Source organism: Phyllostomus discolor, chromosome 12 (genome assembly GCF_004126475.2).
Source record: "Phyllostomus discolor isolate MPI-MPIP mPhyDis1 chromosome 12, mPhyDis1.pri.v3, whole genome shotgun sequence".
NCBI classification, from domain to species: Eukaryota; Metazoa; Chordata; class Mammalia; order Chiroptera; family Phyllostomidae; genus Phyllostomus; species Phyllostomus discolor.
In genome coordinates, this window is record NC_040914.2 from 23,733,555 (window position 1) to 23,753,584 (window position 20,030).

Below are 20,030 nucleotides of genomic sequence, written 5' to 3' on the forward strand. Positions count from 1 at the left end.
GAAGCGGATACAGTGGCGTGCCCTGTGCCCCACCACACCTTGATCTTGCTTTTAGACTTTCCTTCTTCATTGCGTTTGATTTACTCACATTTTTATTGCTGAACTCTAATTTTTCTTTCCAAAATTAATATTTTGGTGACTTTCCCTCTGGACTCTCACCTCCTATAAGTCTGTGCAGAGTGGCTCTGGGAGCGAAAGGGGGCGTTCCTGGGGCGGAGTACTGAGCGAGTCCTCTCTGGGTCTGACTAAAGGCCAGGCAAGGGCAACGAAGAAAAAGTGAATGAGTGCTATTTTGTGGGTTGCCCTAAGGTCTGGTGTGAACTCTGAGCTTTGCTTCCAGGGATTCTTTTTCATGTTTAAAAATGGTGGTCTATCCCTGGCTGGTGTAGGTCACTGTATTGATTGCCAGCCTGCAAATCCAAAGGCTGCAGGTTCAATTCCCAATCAGGGCACATGCCTATATTGTGGGCCAGGTCTGCAATAGGGGGCGCAGAAGAGACAACCACACATTGATGTTCTCTCCTTCTTTCTCCCTCATTTCCCCTCTCTCTAAATATAAATAAAAATTTAAAAATGCTGTTCTAAGCCCTGGCTGGCGTAGCTCAGTGGATTGAGTGTGGGCTGCGAACCGAAGTGTCGCAGGTTTGATTCCCAGTCAGGATACATGCCTGGGTTGCAGGCCATGACTCCCAGCAACCGCACATTGATGTTTCTCTCTCTCTCTCTCCCTCCCTTCCCTCTCTAAAAATAAATAAATAAAATCTTTTTTAAAAATGCTGTTCTATATTATGCCAAGTGAAATCAGTCAATCAGAAAAGACAAATATCAAATAATTTACTTTAATTTGTGTCGCCAGTGAATGTTTCACAATATACTGTATTTTGCTGTATGTAATGCATACTTTTTGCCCAAATTTTTGAGGGAAAAATAAGGATGCGCATTATATATGGGTAGTGCCTGAAATACCTTTTATCTGTTCTTGTGTTTTGTAATTGTTTGTTACATAAAATTTTTTGTAACAAATTATGTTAAAAAATAAATGCTAAAATTCCTTTATAATACAAAAAACAAGTATCTAAATATAAATAAATATAAATTTATTTATAAATATTAATAAATATATTATACATATAAATAATTGAAAATTAACACGAAAGATGTTTTTCCTGACAGTTTGGGCCAAAAACATGGGTGTGCATTATATATGGCAAAATATGGTAGTCTTTCAAATAAGTCCTCCCTCCACCAACCACTGTGGTCATGTGACCCCCGGGCCTTATAACTGAAAAAGTTGAGCAGCCTATATGGCCACCAGCCCTACAGGTAATGCCTACACCAAGGAGAGTCAACACAGGTGAGTATACTATTCACTCAGCTTTTATTGATTCAGGTTGAATCTCAATAACAATCAATCAATAGCAATAACAATCAGTAACAATATTACAAGAGAGAACTGAGGAATTAACAAACCAGTCCCAAGAATCCAAATCAGGAGTGGGTCTGGGAAAGCAGCAGGGTGGTTGACATCTTGCAAGGCAGAGTGAGAGGGACACCATCACGGAGGAGCTCTTTTTCCCCGTGTGGGACATCTCAAGGTGACTCGCAGGATGCATTGTACACAGTCTGAAGTCCTCTACTTATATACTCTTGTATGATGCAATGTTGCATCAGCTTCTGATTAACACATGCTTTGTGCAACCTTGACAGGCACATGTGTTTTAAGTCCCTCTACTGTGCATGCTCTGAGAGGGTGGTGTTATACTTTAGATAAGCATGTTTACCTCATTGTGCGTTGGAGGGATTTCATCATCTCTCTGAATCATTGCTCTACTGCGTATGGCTTCCCTCCACACCATTGTAGTTAACAGGACTCATGCCATCTAAGTTTAGTCCTGCTCTCCACAATCTGGAATCTACAAAGTAGATACACAAAGAAAATTGAAACAGATTCGTAGGAAAATAAGGGATGCCAGAGCAAAGAGGTTTGGGGCAGTGTAAAGGTGGTGGGATTAGAAAGGACAAAATGGCAGTTACATAATAGTCACAGGGATGTAAAGTACAGCACACAGAATAGTCAGTCATATTGTAATAACTATGTATGCTGGGTGCTGGAATCATCAGTGGGAGTATTTTGTAAAATATGTGATGGTCTAAACACTACAGCTATACACCTGAACTAATACAAAATAACACTGAACATAAAATTGAAAAAATAATGTTTTTACACAGAGGGGAAGGGAGAGAATGAATGGGAGAGAAACACCTTGTATGCACCCCAACTGGGGACTGAATCCTCAACTTAGGCAGATGCTGTAACAAGGAATCAAACCAGATATATTTCACTATGCAGGGCAACACCCAACAGACACATCAACCAGGGCAACAAAAAAAACTTTTTTTGAAGAAATGTACCTGCGTACTTTTCATGCTGGGAGGATGGTTGCTTCCTACCCAATTTAAGCTGCTATGTTTAACAGTTTTAAGGTAAATGTGTAGTTAGTGGGCCATTTCTATTAGAAACTAAGTTGTTTTCCTATTAACTTTGAAAAAGATTAACTCAAAAGCTATTTTTGGCAAAGATTGCACACAAGTCCTGCTAGTGAGGATGAAGCAACTCAGAAACTGGGATGTCTGAGGAACTACAGGTGGAGAGGGTGTTGGGTTCAGAAACGTTTCTGCAATTAGAATATCGGCAGTTTATTAAACAACTACTGTAGTTATCTGTGTTAGGATTAACAACTAAATTGTGAAATACACAGCTCTCCTTAGGTACAACAATCACATACTGACACTTGGCAGCATTTAACTTTCTATTCTCTGTTCACCAGGGAGGCCAGGACTCAACAGGACTGAATTCCAGAGCCTTTCATAGGAACATAGCTAGGATGTGAGATAGGACAACTAAAAAATGTGATCATCACACCCAGCTGGTGTGTCTCAATGGATTGAACACAGGCCTGCAAAACAAAAGGTCACCAGTTCAATCCTCCCTGTCAGGGCACATACCTAGGTTGCTGAAGTTTCTTTGTTTCTCCTTCCCTTCCTTCTCTCTAAAATAAATTAAGTCTTTTAGAAAATATGGTCATTTAGGACAACATGCATTACTTTAAAAAAGGAAATGTTTTAAAAATTTTATTAATTACATTAAAATGAATGTTGTTTTGTACCATACCTTGAGTACATTAGTTTTAAACATCTTTGAGATAAATTTCTTCATATCATAATATACTTCAACCAATCATATCCAAGTATAATGCAATTTCAAATTCATTATATATTTCTTTGGACAATAACTACAAAGCTTACATGTTATTTTAAAATTATAGTCTGTTTTATCTCTTTTCCCCCCATTTTTGAATGTTCTGTCAGGTGTGAATAACTAAGCTTGTAAAACATGTAGCTTCAAGGATACATTCAGATATATTTTTGACTCAAGAATCATTAACTTTGCCCTGGCTGGTGTGGCTCAGTGGATTGAGTGGCAGCTATAAACCAGAGGGTCACCAGTTCAACTCCTAGTTGGGGCATATGCCTGGGTTGTGGGCCAGGTCCCCCATTTGGGGGGGTGTGAAAGGCAATCACACATTGATATTTCTACAAGGGCTTTGTTGGCTGATGTGGGAGAGGGAGAGCAGTGAGATGCTGTGGCCATAGCACTCCTAAGGAGAATGGGTGTGTTGTTTCTGTAGAGAATAAAGACAAAAGAACACAGAGGAACAGGAAATAAAAAATACTCAATAAAACAAACAGACTTGATTTTCCTGAGTTCAGCCAGTAGTGAGGCCTAGGAACAGGTGTCCTCTATCCACATGCAGAGTTCATGCCAATTCTGCATCCTGGGTATTATTACTCATCTCCTACTTGGAATAACAACATCACTGTTATTGGAATATTCCTCATAATTACAAAGGATGTATTAGAGAAATAGCACTGTCCTTTGTGTTTATTAACTACACAAAAATGTCAAAACGACACATGGACATACGATATCACCAAGTATTCAGCTGAACACATTGTCAAAGAAGGAAATAATGTTTATAACATCACTTTAAAAAGTAAAAAGAATAATTTAAATACATTGATATAATAGTGCTATTTTTAATAGAAGGAAAAAATAAAATATACTAAACAAAATGAAACTTCATGAGTTCTCTGTCAAATTACCTTTATTTGCCACTTGATTTCTCTTTTCTGCTAAGTTTTATATAAACCGTTATTAAAATCCCTGACCAGGTCATACAAACAATATTTCATGATGTTTGAAACAAAAAGCATTATGGTAGTCTTCATATAAAACACAGGAAATTAAACAACTACAATGACTCGGTTTCTCAAGCCGAGTCATGAGTTTTGGAAACAAAATACACAGAAATGAAGTGTACAGAAAAAGCATAAACATTATAAATCTGTGAGATTTATAGATGGCTCTTAAATCATCAAATATTTTTAAATTATCTATTTTGATCCAGTATTTTTCTATCCTTCTGAATATATGTGTATAAACATGCACATACATGTCTTTATTATTCAGTCCTCTTACTCCTACATTATATATTAAGATTACTATATGTACATATTACATTTTTGTGTATCAAACCATGTAAATTTGTTTATGTTGGCTCAGGAAAAGGATATATGAAAAAATACATAGGCTCAAAAAGAACTTCCTAAATTTATTTGTTTGACCTTTAAGTTAGTGTTTGTTAAGCAGATTACCCTGGTATTGGATGGTGAGCAGCAGATACACAAAAGACCACAAGGAAAATTGAAACAGACAAGGTTGTAACTCACAGACCCTGGAGGAAGTACACAAGGCACCTGGAGGGGCTACTGTTGGAGGCCAAGGCAGGATGTGGGCAGAGAACAGAAGGAAAAAGGCACATTTCTTTAATAGACCCATGTGCAGAATTATTTGTGGTTATTGAACTAAATTTAGATTGTTCAAAACAAATCAAAAACAAGGTTTTGGTAATTCATTCAGAGATCATCTCTAAGGGCCATGCATGGAGAAAGCCCTGAGGTGCAAGGAAGACTTGCTCACAGTGGGTATCAGAGTCATGTCAGGAACTTACATCTACTTGTGATTCCATGAGCCATTGTCTAGCTCATGTAATTCTGGGAGAGGGTGGTGTCATCAGGTCAAGGCTCCCAGTTGCTGAAAATAAATGCCATGGCAGCAATACCATGAAGTAGTTTAGCTGAATTCTCAAAAACCCATAGGTCATCTCTATTGTAACTGTAATAATGTCCCAGCAGTATAATAATGAGAAAAATATATAAAGTATAAAGAAATTGTTGCGGAAAATCACTCACTCACGGAGAGATAACGAAGCACAAACTTTATTACCCGGGGGCTCAGAGGGGAATCCCAAATTCTGAACAAAAAGGCTGGGCTGGAGTTTTCTTTAAATATTAGCTACACAGGCAGAAAGGGAGGGGGAACTAGCCGCTGAGAGCAAGCAGAGAAGGTCAGTTCTGGCCTTGAGATAACCGGCCGTTGCCTTGGTGACAGCTCCTTACCTAAAAATAGCTTTTTGCAAGTGTTACAGAGAGCACTGCTTATCAAAGAAGTTACAGAGCATAGAAACTTTTTCATGGGGGTTTTCTTCTCCTGCCACAAAATCTGTTCACATTATTTAATGTTTAAGGTCCCTGGGAAAAGGGATTGCTGATGATGTAATTGAACTGCATTACCAAAGAGTATGACCTTAAATCAGGTTGGATATGTCAATACATTCAAGAATTTGAATTCAGTTTTAGTAATGAAAATATTAAGTTCACAATAGTCTTAATAAAACATGTCAAATCCTCCATGTGCCTATTTGTCAAAATACATATTACAGAAATTCAAGAAACATCCCTGTTACTCTGATACAATGATCTAGTAACTGCTATTTTTGTTCCAGAATGCAGGCTAATTGTTTCTCAAACATGGATTTACAATAATTTTATGCTCTAAGAAATCAGGTCTCTATGCTTTCTCAGATATTTCTGATTACTTTATTTCAACCACATCAACTAATATTCATCACTTTTACCTATGACTACTATGAAGATACATCAGAATTGTAGTAAACTGCCACTATATTTTCCTTAAGGAGTATTTGGTAAAAGCAGCTAATATTTGTAATATTCCACTGTCTTACACTAATGCAAAAAAAAAAAAACCAAACAAACCGACCTCCATGGTGACATACAACATTCTAAGTCAACCACAAACATCTCTATTTAGATTTTCTTTGTAAATTGTGCATTACATGTCCCCAGTTTTCCATGGAAAAGTAGATATGAGTGAAGTCTACCTAGTGTATAAGAGCTCTCAGATATCTAAGGACATAACATTCAAATTCATGATTTCACACACACTACAAATAAAAACCACTAGCATCAAGTGATATGAGAGTAGAATCATGTAAATACTTCCTTCTCAAAATATCTCAAATACGTCAATATAAAATAGGATACATTGTAAGTAATTATACATATAGTAACATCCATCTCCTTGATATCCTGAAGCATTGACAAAAGTACCTATCTCAGTTTTTAAACTTTGCATTATTCTGTATAACAAATATTCTGACTTATAGTAATACCTAAAAACTATGATTGATTAACTTTCTATTGTAAATTCAGTGGTATTTTAAAATTTATATCTGATTTTATGCTTTTGTAAATTTTTTAATATATTTTAAGTCAATTTAAGGCATAAATTCTTTGGGCTTTTATGAAGTGTATAATTTGGATAGAGGTTTTTTTATAGTTTTCTATTAAAACTATAGAATTCCTTGCCATTGTGTAATCCCTAATATTCAGAGTGAGGCTGTAGGTCCACCAGTGTGGTTTCCCTCGTTCTTTAGACTTTGCTCTTTAGTATAAATTCTCATGCATTGAGTAAGCTGTGAATGCTAAATAAAATCTTATCACACCCTTTACATTTATTTTGTTCCTCTTTAGTAGGAATTCTGGAGTAAGGTTTGCCTCCTGGGTAAAGTCTTCCCAAATTTGTTATATTTGGTAATCTCCTATCAAGTATTAATTATCACATTAAGATATGAATGATAAAGCCCTGGCTGGTATAGCTCAGTGGATTGAGCATGGGCCTGCAAAGCAAAGGGTCCCAGGTTCAATTCCCAGTCAGAGCACATGCCTGGGTTGTGGGCCAAGTCCCCAGTTGGTGTCTCTCTCCCTCTCTTTCTCCTTCCCTTCCTCTCTCTCTAAAAAATAAATAAATAAATAAAATCTTTTTAAAAAGATATGAATGATAAAGAACTGGAACATGTGTTATATTTCTAAGGCTTAATTAATTCTCTGATGCTCAAGGAGGCTTCAATAAATGTTAAATATTTTGCCAAATTCCTCACATTTTTACTGTTTCTCTCCACCATGAATTTTCTAATGTTGAGCAACTTTTGAGCACAGGTTAAAGGCTTTGTCACATTTTCTATGTTTGTAAGTTTTCTCTCCAATATGAATTCTCTCCTGTTGGGGAAGACACCAATACTGATTAAAGGCTATAGTACATGCACTACATTTTTAAGTCTTCTCTCCAATATGAATTCTCTTAAGTAAGATACCAATGGTAATTAAAGCTTTTGCTACATTTCTCACATTTGTAAGGCTTCTCTTGAGAATTATCTGGTATTTAGTAAGATTCCTCTGACAAGTAAAGCTCTACCTTAGTACTTACAACTGTAAGATTTCTTTCCAGTGTGAACTTTCTGATGTACAGTAAATTTTGAATGGCAGGTAAAGGCTTTGTCACATTTTCTACATTTAAAAAGCTTCTCTCCAGTATGAATTCTCTGATGTTCAGTAAAGTTTGAGGACCACTTAAAGGTTTTGCCAGAGTCTCTACATTTGTAAGGTTTCTCTCCAGTGTGAACTCTTTTGTGTTGAGTAAGATACCACAGCTGACTAAAAGCTTTGGCATATACAGTACATTTATACAGCTTCTCTCCAGTATGAATTCTTCAATGTTTGGTAAGCTGTGAGGACTGTGCAAAGACTTTGCCACAGTCTCTACATTTGTAAGTCTTCTCCCCATTATGAATCCTCTCATGTACATACAGTAAGACCTGAGTGCCTAATAAACATTTTATCACATTCTTCACATTTGTAAGGTTTTTCTCTAGTATAGATTTTCTTAAGGCTACTTACATTGGATATTTGACTGAAGACTCTCTCATACAGGTAACATTTATAAACTTCCTCCTCAGAATAAATATTATCTTGTTCAGTAAGATTTGCAGATTGCTTAAAAAATCTGTCATATTTACTTTTTTGTCTTCTTCACAGCATGAATAACCTGATATATATTGTGATTTGACATTGAATCAAACATTTTATGAGCTTTATAATTCTTCTCTGGAAGCTGAGTTTTCTGATGCGTATTAGTATTTGACTCTTGATCAAATTTTTTCCTATACTGATAGCATTGATAACTTTTGTCTCCATTATATGTACTCTGGTAATCAATGGATATAGAAAGGCCTTCAGTGAGAGCTATACTTTATTAAACATGTACACTTATTCCCAAGTAACTATTCTGTGATAATCCTTGATGGCTGTATTTATAAAATGTTCTCAAGTTTGTAAACATTATAGGCACTGGAAGAAAAAAATTATTTCTTGGATGAAGAATAATGATTTTTGTTAAAGAGATTACCTTATTGATTACATTTAAATTTTGGATCTATATGATAAATATGATTGACTGAAAATTTAATCCTACATTTTTAACATTTCAAATGATTGTTCACACCACAAATTATGTGTGAGTTTCTAGATTTTCCAGATTTCATTGAGATAACTGTACTTGAACAACAATTTTTAAAAAGCAAAAAATAAAGAATATATAGCACTAAAAAATTGTTTTCACTCTTTACATTTACAAACACATTAATTTGTAAATGTAAATAACTTTAAGTGGGAGTTTCCCCCCTACCAGTAATATTTTTGACCTCTTTAGGTAACAAAGATTTAGTTACAAATAATTATCCAGGTAACTTCTGTCTATATTAACACCCTTTCTTCTCATCACACTCTTTCTCAAATTTCCAAGACTTTCACTAAGTGTACAATATCAAAACCACACCTTCCATATCTTACCAGTACTATTTTAGAGAATAAATCCTCTATTCCTGGCTCTTGCAATAAGACTTGGTTGTCTTTAGAAGACACAGCTGAAAGATACAAAATAAATTTTCATAGTTACAACTCTCAGGGGAATATACTTTGAACTTACCAGCAATTATTCACCAAATTACAATTTTTGAATACTCCAAAAGCATGTTAAGAGTTCACAGTAGGCCCAAGAAAGGTAATAATGAGGAAGAGGCACATCATAGATAGACAAAAAGTTGCTTACATTTGCCCACAATATCTGCTCAAACTCCCTGGCATGCAATGGCAGTATTTTTTAAAAAGGAAAAAAAACCTCCCAATTCCCCATTTCTTCTCTGGAGAGACACAGATGAGGGTATTGTGTGTACAATGGTTTCACTCTTTTGCAGTTTAAGAAACATATTTCTGCTTTGCATGTTAGAGTGCTAAAATAATGACAGTACACTGTCACTGTAGTGGCTACTAAAAAAGAAAGGTAAATAATTGTTCCCACAACAAAGACACTGCAGTTCTAAAGGCAGATGTTAGGAATAAAAAGATATGACGGATTCTAAGAAAGAAATAGAAAAAAATTTAATCTTGGAACATACACACACAAATTAATAAAGAATACACATACCCAAAACGGTTTTGACAGAAATTATAATTTTTACCACAGGTGATTGTTATTTGGGTTTTTTTTCCAGAGAAAGCAAATTCATAAAGCCTGGTTGCTTACAATTTTGAAACTGAACAAAAGATATGAAGGCATACAAAGCATACAGAGAAATAAAAAACCATGGTCAAATTAGAAAAACAAAATAAATCTATAAAAACTGCTATTACATTAATGGAAATACATTAATGACCTGAAAAAGTATTGAAAATAACCATGTTAAAATGAAAAAGCAGACAAACTGACATACTACCAGGAAATCTGTGCATGGCCAAAACTACATAATAACAGGAAATCTGTGCATGGCCAAAATGCAAATGCAAAGAGAAAGAAAGTATGAAAATAAACAAAAGAGCCCTGATCTATGTGGCTCAATTGGTTGTACTGTCAGCCCATAAACTAAAAGCTTGCAGGTTTGACCCTGGGTCAGGTCACATACCTAAGTTGCTGGTTTGGTCCTCATTTGGGGCATGTACAAAAGGCAACATTGGTGTTTCTCTCCAATGTTACCCCTCATCTCATGTTCCTTTTTCTCTAAAACAATGAAAATGGAATGGTTTTCTTTTTTTGTTTTAAAGATTTCATTTATTTATTTTTAGAGAAAGGGGAAGGGAGGGAGAAAGAGCAGAAGAGAAACATCAATGTGTGGTTACCTCTCAATTGCCCCTTAGTGCAGACCTGGCCCGCAACCCAGGCATGTGCCCTGACTGGGAATCAAACCAGTGACCCTCTGGTTCACAGGCCTGTGCTCAATCCACTGAGCTACACCAGCCAGGCTGGAATAATTTTCTTAATTTACCATTCTGTTAGTTCATTACTGGCATATAAAATGCCAAGTAACATCATTAAGATGTCCATATTCCCCAAAGCAATCTACAGATTCAATGCAATTCCTATCAAGATTCCAATGACATTCCTGAGATTCTATTTCACAGAATCAGAACAAATATTTCAAAAATTTACATGGAACCACAAAAAGCCCCACCTAGCAACAGTGATCCTGAGAAAGAACAAAGCTGGAGAAATCATGCTACCTAATATCAAACTATACTATAAGGCCATAGTAATCAAAACAGGATATTGGCATTAAAAAAGACATATAGATCAATGGAACAGAATAGAGAACCCAGAAATAAACCTACACCTTTATAGTCCATTAATATTCGACAGAGGAAACAAGCACATACAATGGGCTAATGATAGTTTATTCAATAAATGGTGTTGGGAAAATTGGACAGATACGTGTGGAAAAAATGAAACCAGACTACTTTCTTACACTACACACAAGAATAAATTCACAACAGATTAAACAAGACTTAAATGTTAGACCTGAAACCATAAGAATTGTAGAGGAAAATATAGGCAGCAAAATCTAGGACATTGTTTGTAGCAATATTTTATCAGATATATCTATCTCCCCAGGCAATGGGAACAAAAGAAAAATAAACAAATGGGACCATATCAAACTAAAAAGTTTTTGCACAACAAAGGAAAATATCAGGAAAAAAAAAGACAACCCACAGAATGGGAGAATATATTCACTAATACATCTGGTAATGAGTTAATATCCAAATCTGTGAGAGTGGGGAGGGATGGGGTAAGGTTGAGCAATGGGGAGAAAGGTGGGACAACTCTAACTGAACAACAATAAATAAATTCTTTAAAAAGTAAGTGGAACAACAAAACAAAGAAACAAGCAAAATATAACCAAAGACACTGACATACAGGACATGCTGACAGTGACCAGAGGGGAGAGAAGAGGGAATTTCAGGGGAGAATGGGAAGAGTTTACAGGAACAAATTTAAAGGACACATGGACAGAAACTAGGGGGAGGGTGGTAATGGGAGGAAAGTGGGGAGGATTGGGTGGGTGGGCTGGATTGGAAGTAAAAGGGAGAAAACTGTACTTGAACAATGATTAAAATTAAAAAAAAGTAAGTGGAAAAGAAAGAACTTACAAAACTCAACACACACACACACAAAAAAAACTGAACTGAAAAATGGTCAAAGGCTGAGAAACAAAAGGCTGACAGTTCAATTCCTAGTCAGGGCACATGCCTGGATTGCAGGTCAGGTCCCCAGTTGGGGGACATGGGAGAGGTAACCTATTGATGTATCTCTTGCACATCAATGTTTCTCCCCCTCTCTTTGTCCCTCCTTTCCCCTCTCTCTACAGATAAGTAAATATAACCTAAAAAAATAGTGGGAAAGGACTTAAATAGACACTTCTCCAAATAGGACATACAGATAGCCAACAGACATATGAAAAAATGCCCAATGTAATTAATCATCAAAGAAATGCAAATTAAAACCACAATGAGCCCTGAACAGTGTGGCTCAGTTGGTTGAGCATTTTGCTGCAAAGCCGAGGGAGCCCAGTTCAATTCCCAGTCAGGTCACATGCCTGGGTTGCAGGCCTAGTCCTTCATTGGGCAATAGGCAGCCTATTGGTGTTTCTCTCGTGCATCAATGTTTCTCTCCTTCCCTTTCTCCTACCCTCCCCTCTCTCTAAAATAGATGAATAAAATCTGTAAAAAACACACAATGAGGACTTCTGGCCAAGATGGAGGCATAGGTAGACACACTGTGCCTCCTCACACAACCAAAATAAGGTCAGCAACAAGTTAGAAACATGATAACAACCAGATCTGACAGAAAATTGAACTGTATGGGAGTCAGACAACCAAGGAGTTAAAATATATACATTTATCCAGACCAGTAGGAAGGGCAGAGTCGGGCAGCTGGGTGGAGAGGGGTCTTGACACAAAAGCAGTAGCACAGAACTCGTAAAGCATGCCAGACGCCTAAGGTATCCTGAGCGCAAGACCGCAGCGGGCTGACCATGGGCATGCAGGCGGCTGGCAGACCCAGCGAGGTGGCAACTGTGAAGCAAGGCACTGTGCACAAGGCACCTGGCTGTCTGGGTGATTTCACTTTCGCACACAGATAAACCAGGTGAAATTGGGCAGTGAGACAGACCATGCAACCCAGGGTTCCAGCACTGGGAAATAGAACCTTGGGACACCGATTGAAAACACCTGTGGGGGTTCAGGTGCAGGGAGAGACTCTAAGCCTCACAGGAGAGTGCATTGGAGAGACCCACGGGGTCTTAGAACATGCACAAGCCCACCCACATGGGAATCAGCACCAGAAAGGCCCAGTTAGCTTGGGGAAAGCAGTGGAAGAGACTGAAGTCCAACAGAGAGAGGAGCAAGTGCCATTGTTCCCTCTCAGATCCCTCACCCACATACAGCATCACAACCCAGAGACTGGGTTGCCCTGCCCTGGTGAACAACTAAGGCTCTGCCCCTCATGTGTAACAGGTGCATCAAGACAAAAAAAATGGCCTGAATAGAAGAGCAGATCACAATTCCACAGCAAATACAACTAAGTGACTAAGAGATAGCCAACCTATCAGATGCACTGTTCAAAGCACTGGTGATCAGGATGCTCACAGAATTGGTTGAATTTGGTCACAAATTAGATGAAAAAATGAAGGCTACAATAAGTGAAATGAAGGAACCAATGGTGATGGGGAGGATACTGGGACTCAAATCAATAGAGTGGACCAGAAGAAAGAAAGAAACAATGAAACAGAAAAGAATGAAGAAATAAGAATTCAAAAAAAAAAATAAGGAGAAGCTTAGGAACCTCCAGGACATCTTTAAACACTCCAACATCGAAATTATAGGGGTACCGGGACTTCAGGCAAGATGGAGGCATAGGTGGATGCGCCGTACCTCCACGCACAACCATTAGATTAGAACAACAACAATTTAGAGCCAGAATAACACCCAGAACTGACAGAAAATTTATCTGAATGGAAGTCGGACAGCCAAGAAGTTGAAGTAGACCCGTTCATCTAGACCGGTAGGAGGGGCTGAGAGGAGGAGTGGGCACGGGGCGCGGTGCGAGGCACGAGGAGATCGGGGAGAACTGGGCGCATAAGGCAACTGGGAGCACGTAAGCCTTCCGGGACACAGCAGTGGGCTCTGAGTATGCAAGTGGCGGCTGGCAGACCCAGTGAGGTGGCATTGTGGACCAGGGCAGAGCGCACAACCCAGGATCCCAGAGAAGGGACTGAGATCCCAGGAGAACGGAGCTACCGCCATTGTTCCCTCCCTCCCCCGCACCCTCACCCGCGCCCTCCCCCACATACAAAGTCACAATCTAGTGACTGGGGTGCCCAGCCCAGGGGAACACTTAAGGCTCTGCCCCTCACCATAACAAGAGCGACCAGACCGGGGGGGGGGGGGGAGGGGAGGGAGAGGGAGAGAGAGGGAGAGAGAGAGAGAGAGAGAGAGAGAGAGACATGTCTCCAACAGAAGAACAGATCAGTCCCTCAGGACTCATCCTTTTGAGTGACCAACAAATAGCCAATCTATCAGATGCACAGTTCAAAACACTGGTGATCAGGAAGCTCACGAAATTGGTTGATTTTGGGCACAAATTACATGAAAAAATGCAGGTTACCATAAAAGAGATGAAGGAAGATGCACGGAGAACCAATAGTGAAGGGAAGGAAACTGGGGCTCAAAACAATAGAGTGGACCAGAAGGAAGAAAAAAACAATCAAGCAGGAAAGAATGAAGAAATAAGAATTCAAAACAATGAGGAGAAGCTTAGGAACCTCTAGGACATCTTTAAACGTTCCAACATCTGAATTATAGGGGTACCAGAAGGGGAAGAGGAAAAGCAACAGATTGAGCACATATTTGAACAAATAATAAAGGAGAACTTCTCCACTCTGGCAAAGGAAATAGACTTCCAAGAAATCCAGGAAGCTCAGAGAGTCCCAAAGAAGTTGGACCCAACAAGAAACACACCAAGGCACATCATCATTACATTAGCCAAGGTAAAAATGAAGGAGAGAATCCTAGAAGCAGCAAGAGACAAGGGGACAGTAACCTACAAAGGAGTTCCCATCAGACTGTCAGCTGATTTCTCAAAAGAGACCTTACAGGCAAGAAGAAGCTGGAAAGAAATATTCCAAGTCATGAAAGACAAGGACCTACATCCCAGATTGCTCTATCCAGCAAAGCTCTCATTTAGAATGGAAGGGCAGACAAAGTGCTTCTCAGATAAGGTCAAGTTAAAGGAGTTCATCATCACCAAGCCCTTATTTTATGAAATGTTAAAGGGACTTATCTAAGAAAAGAAGATAAAGAAAAAACATGTATAGTAAAAGGGCAGCAAACTCACAATTATTAACAACCACACCTAAAGCAAAACCAAAAGAAACTAAGCAAACAACTAGAACAGGAACAGAACCACAGAAATGGAGATCACATGGAGGGTTAGCAACAGAGTAGTGGGAAGAGGAGAGAGGGGGAAAAGGTACAGAGAATAAGTAGCATAGATGGTAGGTGGAAAATAGACAGGGGGAGGGCAAGAATAGTATGGGAAATGTAGAAAGTAAAGAACTTATGACACATGGACATGAACTAAAGGGGGGAATGTGGGTGGGAGAAGGTGTGCAGGGTGGAGGGGAGTGAAGAGGGGAAATGGGACAATTGAAATAGCATAATCAATAAAATATATCTAAAAATTAAATAAATAAATAAATAAATAAATAAACACAATAAGATATCATCTCATATCTATCAGTATGGCTATCATCTCTAAATCAACAAACATCAAGTGTTGGTGAGGATGTGGAGACAGGGGAACCCTTTCACACTCTTGGTGGGAATTCAGGTTGGTGCAGCCACTGTGGAAAGCAGTAGGGAGATACCACAAAAAATTAAAAATGGATCTGCTTTTTGACCCAATGATCCCACTTCTGGGAATATACCTGAAAGAACCCCAAACACTAATTTAAAAGAACATAAGCACCCCTATGTTCACTGCAGTATTATTTACAATCACCAAGATATGCAAGCAGCCCAAGTGTCTATCAGTAGCAGAGTAGATAAAACAACTATGGGACATTTACACAATGGAATACTACTCAGCCATAAAAAATAAAATGTTACCTTTGCAACAGTATGAATGGACCTGCAGAATGTTATGCTAAGTAAAATAGGCCAGTCAGAGAAAAACAAATACCATATGCTTTCACTCACACTTGGGATGTAATGAACAAAATGAAATAACAAGCAAAATAGAGACAGACTCATAGATAGCAGGATGACACCTAAGGGTAGGGAAAGGTTAGGGATGGAGGGATTAAACAAAAAAGAAAAAGTACTGATGGACGTGGACAACAGTGTGGTGACTGCAGGGGGTAAGGAAGTATAAGGTGACTAAAGCTGCTTTGCGACTAAACGGTAATGGAAAAAATACAATACAAATTTTTTAAAAAATACCACTTTGCAAATTTTGGTGCAGTCTTGTAAAAACATCTATAATTGCTTGTTAAAATACTCTCTCTTCCAGCTATGTATCTGTGCAATGCCAGATATTTGTCACATATTTCAATGGAATGCAAAAGCAAATATGACTCCTCCTGCTTTCTAGTAAGCCAGATATTGAAGAGACTTGTTAAAATGTAAATCAATGTCACTTTTTCTACTTTTTTTTTGTTTTGGAAAATATAGGGTTTAAACAAACAAATAAATAAAATGAAAAAATGTCCCTGAGTGAGGATTAAAAACAAAAAGGATAAAGAAACCGAACAGAAACAGGAAGCTTCAAACACAACACCTGAATTTAGAAATACACTAAGTCAGCCTGGCCGGTGTGGTTCAGTAGATAGAGCACTGCCTTGTGAACCGAAGGGTCGCCAGTTTGAGTCCCAGTTGAGGCAAAATCCTGGGTTGCAGGCCAGGTCCCCAGTAAGGGGAGCATGAGAGGCAACCACACATTGATGTTTCTCTCCCTCTCTTTCTCCTTCCCTTCCCCTCTCTAAAAATAAATAAATAAAATCTTTTTTAAAAAGCTTAAAAAAAATAAAAATCTAAAAAAGGGGGGAAATGATAAAAATACAAACAATAAAATGGCAATAAATACATATGCATATCTATCAACAACTGAATTTTAAAAACAAAATAAACAGGCAGAAGAGAAACAGACTCATAGATACAGAGAACATTTTTTCAACTACTAGATGGTGGGGGTAGGTCAGGAGGATGGGTGACAAAGGTGAAAGGGTTAGAAAGTACAAATTGGTTATTACAGAATAGTCATGGGGATGTAAAGTATGGCATAGGAAATACAGTCAATAATATTCTAATAACTATGTAGGGTGTCATGTGGGTATGAGATTTAAAAGGCTGATCACTCAGAAACTCATGTAATGTCCAATTCCCAGTATGTAACCTGACACTAATAATATATTGTACATATACTGTAACTAAACAATAAAAAATGATTTAAGAGTTGGTTCTTTGAAAAGTTTAAAAAATTAAACACACCCTTTGCCACATAACTATGAAATAAAGAGAGAGGCCTCAACTAAAATCAGAAATGAAAGAGAATATTAAACTGCTTATAATTGATTCAAGAGAAATCAAAAGCATGATGATAGAATAAAATAAGCCATTCTATGACAAATTATTGGACAATCTAGCAGAAATGAATGAATTCCTAGAAAAACACAATCCTACCAAGGCTAAATCATGTAGACATAAAAAATCTGAACAGACCAACTTGAACTTGAAGGGAGAATGAATGACTCATTAAAAAGCATTCACAAAGAAAGGCCAGACAGCTTCACTACACAATTGTAAACATTTTAAAAGAATTAGCACTAATCTTCCTCAAACACTTCCCCCAAAATTGGAGAACACTTCTAAACTCAGCCTCATTGGGTAATGAGGCCAAAATTACCCAATACCAAAGCAAGATGAAGAAAATACAAAACAATCAATAACCAATATCTCTGAAAAATATTTATAAAAACATCCGTGAAACAATAATAAACCTAATTAAACAACAGAATAAAAGAACAATACACCATGACTAGGGAGATATAGGTCCTTGGAAAGCAAGAATGTTTCAACATATGAAAATAATTTGATGTAATACTGCACAGAAAAAGAATGAAAAAAAGAACAAAAGGTGAAACAGTAACAACAAAAATAATGAATGAAAAAAAACATGATCCTCTCAACTGATGCCCAGAAATCATTTAACTTTTAAAAGTTAGCCCTCCATGATAAGCAACATACAATATAGTAGGCATAAATAATCAACTCCCTTAACCTAAAAAAGGCTATATATGACAACCCACTGCTAACATCATACAAAATGAAGATAAAGCTTTTCCTTTAGGTTCGGGACAACTGTTCCCACTATGTCTTATAAAAACAGCACTGGAAGTCCTAGCCAGAACAAATAGGCAAGAAAAATAAAAGGTATTCAAAAAAAAAGGAAGCAAATGATGTAATATGTCAAAAAACTGAAACCTCTGTTAAAAAGAAGCTAAAACTAGTGAATTAGGAAAGTTATAAAATATGAAATCAACATAAAAATCAATCATTTAATAACAATCAAAAAGAAAATTGAGTAAACAATTCTATTTATTGTACAATAATATCAAAAAGTAAAATACTTATGTAAAGACAAAATATGTACTTCTTAGTATATATCAAAATATTGTAAATTTCTAAACCTCAACAAAAACAACCACTACAAAGGACTTGAGCCAACATTTCTCTAGAGATTTCTCTTGCCCCTCTGCAGAACTCAGTGTGTGGGTTAAGGGTAATGTAGATATATGATGTGGGCATATTAAATAGCACTTGTATTGTCCCCCTTAGAGATTGTTGTCCCACAAAGTGAATGCAACAGGGCAAAGGGGAATATTAATGATTCCTTCTATTTCAAAGAAATGAATAAAAATTGAACATACATATGAAGGAGAAAAGACATATCTTTTTTTTTAAGATACATCTTTTTTATGAGATTGCTACTTAATTTTTATTATATTCCCTGGGGTGACATTGGTTCATAAGATTACAGAGGTTTCAAGTGCACATTTCTATGACAGGTGATGTGTTTATTGCATTGTGTGCCCACCACCCTCAGTCATGATGTGGTACATATATGTGAGGGAATATTACTCCACCGTTAAGAGAAGATAGAATACTCCCATTTGTGACATGGACAGACCTTCCGAATATCATGCCAAGTGAAATTAGTCAGAAAGAATTCTATGATTTCACTGGTATGTGGGATGTAAAACTGAAATCACCAAATAAGCAAACAAGAAAAATGACCCAAAAACCCCTCATAGGGAAAGACAAATCTTTCCTGAAGAAGAATGCCCAGTGGTATCCACAGAATTCCTCTTTCCAGGAGGTGGAGATTAATTCAGCTGCTCCTACAACTTACATCTGAGCTAAACTGGCTGACTCCCTTCCAATCAATGAAGAACAAAAATGGACACACAGTAATTTCACAGTGGAGGGAGGACGTGCAACCATGCCCAACACTTGGTAACCAAGTGATCAAGGTTAACATCACCAGTGATGAGTGATGCTATCTGCATGATCCCCTGGTACATCATGATGTGGGGACATGAGATGTTTTCCTAAAAGCCTATAAACCTTGAGTAATCAGAGAAAAACACCAGACACACTGAAGGTTAGAGATATTCTGAAAAGTATGTGACCAGTGCTCCTCACACACATCAAGGTCATGGAAAACTGCAAAACACTGAGAAACTGACTCAGAGAAAAAGAAAGACGTGTCTCAAGAGACATGTTGGCAAATTAAAATGTAGTGTCCTGGACAGAACCCTGGAAGAGGAGAAAAAAAGAAAGCCGTTAGTGTTAAAACTGGCAGAATGCAAATAAGGCTTACAGTTTAATTTCCAGTATGGTGTCAATGTTGATTTCTTTGTTTTCTGAGAGGTGTTGTAGAAATGTAAGCCATTAACAACAGGGAAAACAGGTGAGGAGAATACATAAACTTTCTATATTACCTTTGCTACATTCCTGCAAATTTAATTTTATTTCAAAATAAAAAAATACCTTAAAATTGCAACCACTGATAATTTAGTGATAGTTACATTAACTTATTTCCATGTTTGAGTTAACACTATCTTTTTAAAAGAAATACTACCTTTTTCTTCTCAATGTGTCCATTTTGCTCTGTTGGTGATTTCAAAAGCAATAAAACTCATTAACAAAACATTGAATAGATCCATGTCTTTGGCTTTCAAATTTCTAGTTTTCTACTAATCCTAGCTTGATAAAATTTTCTCCATAAGCCTGTCTCCTCAAATTGGAAGTTCAGAAATCCCTCTTTAAAACTGTCTCTCATCCACCAGCAAATTGGCACCAAGACCTAGTCCAGAGCAATCTAC

The 20,030-nt window shown here is 37.4% G+C and overlaps 1 long non-coding RNA gene across 1 annotated transcript; it reads left to right on the forward strand.

The window, feature by feature from the left end:
• Nucleotides 1-1,348: 1,348 nt before the first annotated feature.
• Nucleotides 1,349-12,873, forward strand: LOC118497765. Its single transcript, XR_004900300.1, has 3 exons — nt 1,349-1,787; nt 3,789-3,794; nt 12,862-12,873. It is a non-coding gene; the product is annotated as an uncharacterized LOC118497765 (long non-coding RNA).
• Nucleotides 12,874-20,030: the final 7,157 nt, after the last annotated feature.